At 39.8% G+C, this 11095-nt stretch overlaps 1 long non-coding RNA gene across 1 annotated transcript; it reads right to left on the reverse strand.

Moving 5' to 3' along the window:
- Positions 1-7151: 7151 nt before the first annotated feature.
- LOC127296980 (uncharacterized) lies at positions 7152-10520 on the reverse strand. Its single transcript, XR_007848831.1, has 3 exons — positions 10388-10520; positions 8553-8611; positions 7152-7508 (listed from the first exon to the last, which is right to left on the reverse strand). It is a non-coding gene; the product is annotated as an uncharacterized lncRNA (long non-coding RNA).
- Positions 10521-11095: the final 575 nt, after the last annotated feature.

Here is an 11095-nt window from a genome sequence, read left to right on the forward strand (position 1 = left end):
TATTAGGACTTCTCTCAGGGATTTGCATGGTTTGGGCACAAGCATATGCGTTTATCATTCTTCTATCGCTTGTGTTCCCTCTTATTTGAACTATTTGGTTTGTTTGTGTCCCGTTTAAAACTATGTGGTGTGAGACATTGTGCTATGTGGTGTGAGACATTGTTATGGTTTTCGGATTTCTATATGTTGAGATCAAGGCTATTTTATTATGTGTGATGCTATATCTCTGTATCATATATCTACACATGGGTATGATTTCTAGCATCCTATCTCAACTTCATATATGTATATGTCTCTTGTTAGAGCTCATGATGGATACCTCTTGTGTTGAGGCACCTCGCTCCTATGTGTTGTGTATTTGTATTCAAATGCAAATTACTTATATGCACACATGTAGGGGGAGTGCCTCTATGTTTTTCCATCACGCTTGTCTCTATAGTGATTCTCTTGCAAATCCGTATATTGTCATCAAACACCAAAAAGGGGGAGATTGAAAGAACATCTCTCATATTATGTTTTGTGTGTTTGATGTCAATGTATGTGATACACTAATGTTTGTTTAAGTGGTACATGGATTATATAGATACATTTGTATGTGTGTTGGATGTGGTCAGTTCTGTCAAAAAGAAACAGCAAAAAGATCATCAGGCCGGATAATCCGGGCCGGATATTTCCAAAATATCCGGCCCCCAGATTTTCGGCTAAGGACTTGAGGAATTGCAGCTCAGTATGCTTCTGGATAGGGGCCGGACATTTTCCCGGATATTGTCCCGGTTTTGTCCCAAGGCCGGATTATCCGGGCCGGACATTTCGGAAATATCCGGCCCCCTCGAAAATGACTAAGGACCTGAAGAAAAGCTTGTCTGGATAGAGGCCGGATTTTTTGCCGGACATTGTCCCGGTTTTGTACCTGAGGCCGGATTATCCGGGGGGGGGGGGGGCGGATTATCCGGCCCTTACTTAGGCCGGATTATCCGGCCCCCCGGAAGGCCCAACGGCTGGATTTTGGGGAGGGGTATTTATACCCCTCTTCTTCTTCCTTCCCCCTTTGCTCAATCATTGCACAAATATCTGCCAAGCTTCACCACCATTAGAGCCACCTCAAGAACACAAGATTTGCAAGATCTCCTTCCTCCCCCAGCCAAAGCTCTTGATCTTTGGAGATTCGAAGGAGAAGACACCGATCTACATCCTCACCAAATGTAGCACCCTACCTTTTAATAAAGGCAAGATACCTGTGTATAGTGCTATTCCCGGGATCACTGATAGCACACACATTACAAAATATGTAATCATTGCAATAGTATCAAATTACTACATCGTTGATCCAGATGGTACAATAAAACCTTACAAATTGCATAGTCACATGGACTAGCTCAACAATGTTCAGAACAAACACAGCGGAATGTAAGTCATCAATGAGCCTTCATCATCTGCATGTGCCACAGGCAGTCATGTTGGAATGTAGACTCGAGATCCTACCACGTACTTCTCCTTAGAAAATCCTGCACGTTTGAATATGCAGCCCCACGAATGGAGGTCAGTACAATGATGTACTGGCAAATGACACTTATATGGTGGATGTTTTGGGCAAGACTATCTACATGATATTTGGCAAGTGGAGTTTAGGAAAATTTGCATAAAGCCAATTTTATCCTACATTTTATTTAAAAACAAAATATTTTTACAAAACTTGTAATGATGTCATAAACAGTACCATGGTTACATCTCCCATGTACTATCCGACAGTTGCTACTCAAATTTTAACTTATTCAGAAAAGGTGATGAGATTCTTCCGTACATTCCCTGCCTAGAAAGCTCAAATTGTCCATAACCGGGGACACGGCTAAGATCTTAGGTTTACTCTCGAGAGGTTGTGCACTTTCACCTTACGACCCACCCTTCCCAAGAGAAGAAATGAGACAAGATCTTTCAGAAGGAGGCTTCAACCATAACCAGCTAGACCCGTTCTCGTTTGGTTGCAAGCCACATCATCATTTCTAGCAACAAGTTTGACCTCACAACTTACTTAATCCCGGCAGAGCCCATAATACCATAAGGCTGCACTGGAAGCTAACTAGAACATGGACGACATAGTAATCTCTTTAATCCTGGGTGGCCATCCACAAGTGAAACTCACAAACTTAAAACCATTAAAGATAATAAACCCTCGCACGATCCCCTAGTGAAAACCAGAGGTGCAGTCTAGAGCAACCACTATTCAATCACAAGACTCTCAGGTACCCACCTGCCACTGGTTTCTCCAGGGCCGGTGCCCTGAGCTGCCGCCCACCACACAACCAATCCACCCAGGTGATTCATTAAGGTTGTTAATTTTAATTCTCAATACTCACAATCCAGAATAATCAAAACAGCGGTGGCATTTTGTTATTGCTAGGCAACTAAGTATCCTAGCAAAGGTTCATGGTGGCTACACAATACTAGGATTGATAAGCATAGCATAACTTTCGAAAACAAAATCCTACCATGCATACTAGATTGAAAAACACTAATGCATAACAAAATAGGTAGGAATTGAGTGTCACTTGCCTTTTGGTAGTCGAAGCGCGTTCACTTCTCTTAATCAAAATACGTGCCTCTCCGTACAACTATAACATAGAATATAGCACAACATAAACACACCATTCAATTACAACATCATAATCAAACAAGACAACAATCGGAAGTCGCTCTATGGTACTAAGGTGTGGCATGAGGTTTGGCTTGCAAGATATCGCTATGAGAGTTTGGACGGAAGGTCACATGATTAGAAAGTAATGTACTATCCAAGATATAATTGAAGAATCTTTATGCTTTACAAGAGCATGAAAAGAATTTGGAACAACTCATGTGAATTGAATCATATAAGTGACAAATAGTGCAACACAAATACTATTGAATAAGTGTGACAACAATTACTCAAAATAGTATGAATTACACATAGGCTTGGGTATGGAGTTGTGACATATTGAACTACTCAATTGCTCATTTGTAAATTGAATAGATCAATATAAACCAATAAGATTAAGTGGATCTAAGATGGAATATGTATAAATGGTAATTAGGATGATGATGGATGTTTGAACTCAAGATATGTGTGATATGAGGTGGAGTGTATCAAACACAAGTATCCAAGGCATACCTAATTGAGATACATTATCAATTAGTGAAATAACTCAAGTGAAATGTGAATCTATGTGAACTAGGTGGAGAGGTTTAATGTAGTAAGGATATCTGTTCAAGGTAAAGTGTCTAGTGGTATTATTGTGTGAATGTGATCATGAGTTTCACCTTCACAAAAGAATCATGTTGAGAAAGGCTTATAGAAATCGATAATGAATATATACTCAAATTCTCATACTTGAATTTGAATATTTGCAAAGTGATTCAAATATTTTGGACGGTGGTGCTATTGGATGAAGTACTGTAAAACAAGGCTTATGATTGACATAGTGTGACAACACTCATCAGAGTAGCACAAGATCACACATAGCATTGGATATGAACTAATGATATATTGAACTACTCAAATAACTCATTTGAAAGTTGAATAGTTCGAACTAAGAGGAAGGGTTGAATGGCATGAGATTGTATAGGCGTGAATGATATCGGGATTTGATTCGCGGAGCCTAATGGGTAACAAAGATTCATCACATGTGATATGAGGTAGAGTATCTCCACCCTACTAAAGCAAGGTAAAATCTAAACTAGGACATGTCATACTTTACTCAAATAACTCAATTGTTATTTGAATAATATAAACTAGACGACTAGGGGTAAGCTAGGTGAACATGATAAACAATTATAACTGGTCCTGGAAGATGGGTATGATCATAAGGATCATTTTGGCAAAAGGAACTATGTCGAAACCAGTTATAGGACTGCACTTTTCGCGAAAAATTATTAGAAAAAGTACTCCGGATGGAAGACCTTTCTACACGAAAGTTGTAGAGAATTCCATTACAAGCGTATCGCCAAAAGAATCTCTCAGAAAAAGTTTATAGGATTTATTTTATAGATGATGTTGCGGATCAAATTGATACCGCGAAAAAAAAGTGGGCAAAACTGACATGCAAAAAGTTTAGAATGATCTACGGGATTTGCTGATTCCGACGGTATATGGTTTGTCAGAAACCGACGTGTAGAACTCAAGATATGGATTTTACAAAACTAGACCTAAGTGGTTCCACTTCTAATGGTGTACGAAAGGTTGTCCGAACAAGTTGCTCGGATGGAAAAACTTCCTATACGAAAATTGTAGAGGATCTAATTAGAGGATCTAATTACAAACTTAACGGAAGAACCACTATTCTAAACGGAGGTGTAGATCTAAAGAAAATAAAATTGCGAAGTTATGTATGACAATCTACATAAAAAGAGCGGAAATAGAATTATTACCCGGCAAAGGATGCGTCGAGTCGCGGCGTTTTCCAAAATAGCCTTGCGGATGTTGGGTCGCGAAAACAGCAGCGTGTGCGCCGTTTCCATCGGAAAGCAACAACGTGCGGCTACGGGAGGGAGAGAGAGGCGCGCAAGGCGCTTTGATGTGCCTTTGGGGCTGCTCTCACGGGAGTTTATATAGGCTTATGAGCTGGAAATTTTTTGTAAAGAGGCGATGTGGGACTAAAAGCAAAGAAGAAAGGAGGCAGGCGCGAGGCGGCGGCAGCACGCGGGGCGTGGGCGTGCGCGAGCGCGCGAGGGAGCTGGGCCGCGGGGTGGCGCGGCCGGGTGGGCTGAGGGCGGGCGTTGGGCCAGGGAGGAAAAGGAAAAGGGCAGGGAGGCGAGTTGGGCCGGAGTGGGCCGAGCTGGAGGCTGGGGCGTCGCGCGCGGCGGCAGCTAGGCTGCGCTGGGCGAGCTGGGCCGTTTCGGCCTGGCCGCTCCTTTTTTTTTCTTTCTTTATTTTTGTTTTTAAACAAAATTGGAAAATACATATTCGGAGGCTTAAAAATAATCGGAAAAATACAAATAAGATACAGTTGGATTCGTTATGAAAAATGCTTCAATATGAGACTAAATTTGGAACAAAAATATAAACTTATAAAACCAAAATTTGACATACATGTCTATGTGGCTATAGTGCCTTTTTAGGGTTTAATGTTTTTCTCAAAATAATAATTTCAAAAGTTTCAAAACCTCCGAACCAAAATAGAGCATTGTTGAAAAATCTTTTGAAAACCAAGTTGTGTGAAAACTCTATTTTTTGCAAAAAAAATTTTAATATCTCTTTGTGAAAATAAAATAAACATTATATACATTTGGCCTATATGTTTGATTTTGAAGATACTTTAAAACCAAAAGTTCTTGAAAACCTTATTTTGGAGTTAACTTGTAAATAAATTTAAAAAGTTTTAATTCGTTGTGAATTTTCAATCAAGTTCAAACAATCCAGCACTAAAATTATTTTTATTTTATATTCCAAAACTTAGGAAATTTTGGGATGTGACAGACTACCACCCTTAAAAGAATCTCGTCCTCGAGATTGGAGAAAGGCTAGAAAGAAAAGGTTTTGGGTTCAGATCTTCTAATAGGTTCATACTCACTATTGCTTCTTTTCGAACATCTCCGAGGAAATTTTTGAAGTCAACCTTGGGCTTTGAAAACGTTACACTAAACCATATACAAATCATACCATCAACCGTATCCATTCTTACGATAGTACTCCTCCCATGGGTTCTATTTCGTACATGGGTATACTCATGGAAACTCCTTGTGATACCTTCTCCAAATACCAACTCATGCGGCATCTTCGTGTAAATCCATAATTCAGGGGTATGGCTTCTACCACCCTTAAAAGCAACTTCTGTTAGGTAGTCTTAGGTCTTGGGTTTAGGCTAAGATCATCTTGGATATGATTTGGCACTGGGTCATGGTTTGAAACACCTATGGCTTATGGCTTCTGAGTTAAAATCGAATAGGCGAATGTTTATTCACATATAGTGAACACATATCTCTTCAAGGTGAGTCAAATAGGTTTCCTTCATAGTAAGGCTTCTAATCCAAATGGTTGGTTGTTGAACTACTTTTAACAACGATGGGTCACTCTTTGGGTCAATAAGGAGACCAAGAGGAGAGGACTTCGTGACATCTTTCATCTTTTGTACGTTGGTATCTCTGACAACTTTCCACCACTCTTCATCTAGTGGCTAGATCTTCAAACTAAACGTAGTCCTACGCTTGGCAACACTTGCCTACTATAAGGGTATAATATTTATCCATCCTAGGGTTTAGGCTTATCAGCGATGACTCTCTTGTAGGTATGTCTCTCTAGATTCGCAAAGTCAACATTACGAAAGCGCATAATAAGAGTAGTAGGAAGGGTGATCAATCCATCCTGTACCCAGATCATTACTCCGTATTTGGTTTATTGAATCTCGTATTCTAACACTTGGTCAACCTCACAAACTTAAAAAAATTCATGGAGAATTGAATCAATGTTTCAATCCCCATTATTAAATTGTTTAGAAAATACTTCTATCGATCCTTAGCTAGGGTTTTGCGTATCTCACACTCTATGCTATTCATCTTGATAGGAACATTAAGGTTGGTTTTACTAATGTTGTCTTCATGGCGAGTTGCCGAGAAAACATTCTCTGGGTTGGATATAGATGAGAATAGATAGAAAGATTCTAAAGAAGATTCCTACCCAACACCGCAGATCATAGCAATTCAGCAAACAACAATCATCTAACAAGCATCAAGCAACATGGTTTAACACAAACAAACTAGCATGGTCATACCTCAGTTTGGTATGATCAATATTTTGTTACTTTATCGTTGGTTCGCTAAAAGATAGCTAATGGTGGTCTACTCTATTTCTGCTTTGGATGTATCAAGATTCTATTCTAGTCCTTCAGTGTATCTTCGTGTGTTGTGCAGTCTGCATCGAAGTCTTTCTTCAAATTCTTCATTGGTCTTCCATGAAACACTTCTTGCGGAGTCGAAGAATATCACATGAAGCATCAGTTCCAACTTCAGGCACACGGTCTTCATCGGTCCTTGTTAATAGTTTTGATAAGGGGGTCATCTAAAGAAAGGAAGAAAACAATTTTGAAAATGGTGTAGATGAGAATACAAGAGGTTTCACAAAGCAAACGTCTTTTTTTTGAAATAGGATTAGAAAAAATTTTCATCCTAGGGACTTCCTATTTCTAATCCAAACCTAGGGTCTCGATCCTACAGGCAACACTATGCTCTGATACCATTCTGTAGCACCCTACCTTTTAATAAAGGCAAGATACCTGTGTATAGTGCTATTCCCGGGATCACTGATAGCACACACATTACAAAATATGTAATCATTGCAATAGTATCAAATTACTACATCGTTGATCCAGATGGTACAATAAAACCTTACAAATTGCATAGTCACATGGACTAGCTCAACAATGTTCAGAACAAACACAGCGGAATGTAAGTCATCAATGAGCCTTCATCATCTGCATGTGCCACAGGCAGTCATGTTGGAATGTAGACTCGAGATCCTACCACGTACTTCTCCTTAGAAAATCCTGCACGTTTGAATATGCAGCCCCACGAATGGAGGTCAGTACAATGATGTACTGGCAAATGACACTTATATGGTGGATGTTTTGGGCAAGACTATCTACATGATATTTGGCAAGTGGAGTTTAGGCAAATTTGCATAAAGCCAATTTTATCCTACATTTTATTTAAAAACAAAATATTTTTACAAAACTTGTAATGATGTCATAAACAGTACCATGGTTACATCTCCCATGTACTATCCGACAGTTGCTACTCAAATTTTAACTTATTCAGAAAAGGTGATGAGATTCTTCCGTACATTCCCTGCCTAGAAAGCTCAAATTGTCCATAACCGGGGACACGGCTAAGATCTTAGGTTTACTCTCGAGAGGTTGTGCACTTTCACCTTACGACCCACCCTTCCCAAGAGAAGAAATGAGACAAGATCTTTCAGAAGGAGGTTTCAACCATAACCAGCTAGACCCGTTCCCGTTTGGTTGCAAGCCACATCATCATTTCTAGCAACAAGTTTGACCTCACAACTTACTTAATCCCGGCAGAGCCCATAATACCATAAGGCTGCACTGGAAGCTAACTAGAACATGGACGACATAGTAATCTCTTTAATCCTGGGTGGCCATCCACAAGTGAAACTCACAAACTTAAAACCATTAAAGATAATAAACCCCCGCACGATCCCCTAGTGAAAACCAGAGGTGCAGTCTAGAGCAACCACTATTCAACTGCGCACTCTCAGGTACCCACCTGCCACTGGTTTCTCCAGGGCCGGAGCCCTGAGCAGCCGCCCACCACACAACCAATCCACCCAGGTGATTCATTAAGGTTGTTAATTTTAATTCTCAATACTCACAATCCAGAATAATCAAAACAGCGGTGGCATTTTGTTATTGCTACGCAACTAAGTATCCTAGCAAAGGTTCATGGTGGCTACACAATACTAGGATTGATAAGCATAGCATAACTTTCGAAAACAAAATCCTACCATGCATACTAGATTGAAAAACACTAATGCATAACAAAATAGGTAGGAATTGAGTGTCACTTACCTTTTGGTAGTCGAAGCGCGTTCACTTCTCTTAATCAAAATATGTGCCTCTCCGTACAACTATAACATAGAATATAGCACAACATAAACACACCATTCAATTACAACATCATAATCAAACAAGACAACAATCGGAAGTAGCTCTATGGTACTAAGGTGTGGCATGAGGTTTGGCTTGCAAGATATCGCTATGAGAGTTTGGACGGAAGGTCACATGATTAGAAAGTAATGTACTATCCAAGATATAATTGAAGAATCTTTATGCTTTACAAGAGCATGAAAAGAATTTGGAACAACTCATGTGAATTGAATCATATAAGTGACAAATAGTGCAACACAAATACTATTGAATAAGTGTGACAACAATTACTCAAAATAGTATGAATTACACATAGGCTTGGGTATGGAGTTGTGACATATTGAACTACTCAATTGCTCATTTGTAAATTGAATAGATCAATATAAACCAATAAGATTAAGTGGACCTAAGATGGAATATGTATAAATGGTAATTAGGATGATGATGGATGTTTGAACTCAAGATATGTGTGATATGAGGTGGAGTGTATCAAACACAAGTATCCAAGGCATACCTAATTGAGATACATTATCAATTAGTGAAATAACTCAAGTGAAATGTGAATCTATGTGAACTAGGTGGAGAGGTTTAATGTAGTAAGGATATCTGTTCAAGGTAAAGTGTCTAGTGGTATTATTGTGTGAATGTGATCATGAGTTTCACCTTCACAAAAGAATCATGTTGAGAAAGGCTTATAGAAATCGATAATGAATATATACTCAAATTCTCATACTTGAATTTGAATATTTGCAAAGTGATTCAAATATTTTGGACGGTGGTGCTATTGGATGAAGTACTGTAAAACAAGGCTTATGATTGACATAGTGTGACAACACTCATCAGAGTAGCACAAGATCACACATAGCATTGGATATGAACTAATGATATATTGAACTACTCAACTAACTCATTTGAAAGTTGAATAGTTCGAACTAAGAGGAAGGGTTGAATGGCATGAGATTGTATAGGCGTGAATGATATCGGGATTTGATTCGCGGAGCCTAATGGGTAACAAAGATTCATCACATGTGATATGAGGTAGAGTATCTCCACCCTACTAAAGCAAGGTAAAATCTAAACTAGGACATGTCATACTTTACTCAAATAACTCAATTGTTATTTGAATAATATAAACTAGACGACTAGGGGTAAGCTAGGTGAACATGATAAACAATTATAACTGGTCCTGGAAGATGGGTATGATCATAAGGATCATTTTGGCAAAAGGAACTATGTCGAAACCAGTTATAGGACTGCACTTTTCGCGAAAAATTATTAGAAAAAGTACTCCGGATGGAAGACCTTTCTACACGGAAGTTGTAGAGAATTCCATTACAAGCGTATCGCCAAAAGAATCTCTCAGAAAAAGTTTATAGGATTTATTTTATAGATGATGTTGCGGATCAAATTGATACCGCGAAAAAAAAGTGGGCAAAACTGACATGCAAAAAGTTTAGAATGATCTACGGGATTTGCTGATTCCGACGGTATATGGTTTGTCAGAAACCGACGTGTAGAACTCAAGATATGGATTTTACAAAACTAGACCTAAGTGGTTCCACTTCTAATGGTGTACGAAAAGTTGTCCGAACAAGTTGCTCGGATGGAAAAACTTCCTATACGAAAATTGTAGAGGATCTAATTACAAACTTAACGGAAGAACCACTATTCTAAACGGAGGTGTAGATCTAAAGAAAATAAAATTGCGAAGTTATGTATGACAATCTACATAAAAAGAGCGGAAATAGAATTATTACCCGGCAAAGGATGCGTCGAGTCGCGGCGTTTTCCAAAATAGCCTTGCGGATGTTGCGTCGCAGAAACAGCAGCGTGTGCGCCGTTTCCATCGGCAAGCAACAACGTGCGGCTACGGGAGGGAGAGAGAGGCGCGCAAGGCGCTTTGATGTGCCTTTGGGGCTGTTCTCACGGGAGTTTATATAGGCTTATGAGCTGGAAATTTTTTGTAAAGAGGCGATGTGGGACTAAAAGCAAAGAAGAAAGGAGGCAGGCGCGAGGCGGCGGCAGCACGCGGGGCGTGGGCGTGCGCGAGCGCGCGAGGGAGCTGGGCCGCGGGGTGGCGCGGCCGGGTGGGCTGAGGGCGGGCGTTGGGCCAGGGAGGAAAAGGAAAAGGGCAGGGAGGCGAGTTGGGCCGGAGTGGGCCGAGCTGGAGGCTGGGGCGTCGCGCGCGGCGGCAGCTAGGCTGCGCTGGGCGAGCTGGGCCGTTTCGGCCTGGCCGCTCCTTTTTTTTTTCTTTCTTTATTTTTGTTTTTAAACAAAATTGGAAAATACATATTCGGAGGCTTAAAAATAATCGGAAAAATACAAATAAGATACCGTTGGATTCGTTATGAAAAATGCTTCAATATGAGACTAAATTTGGAACAAAAATATAAACTTATAAAACCAAAATTTGACATACATGTCTATGTGGCTATAGTGCCTTTTTAGGGTTTAATGTTTTTCTC

This window comes from Lolium perenne, chromosome 4 (genome assembly GCF_019359855.2).
Source record: "Lolium perenne isolate Kyuss_39 chromosome 4, Kyuss_2.0, whole genome shotgun sequence".
NCBI classification, from domain to species: Eukaryota; Viridiplantae; Streptophyta; class Magnoliopsida; order Poales; family Poaceae; genus Lolium; species Lolium perenne.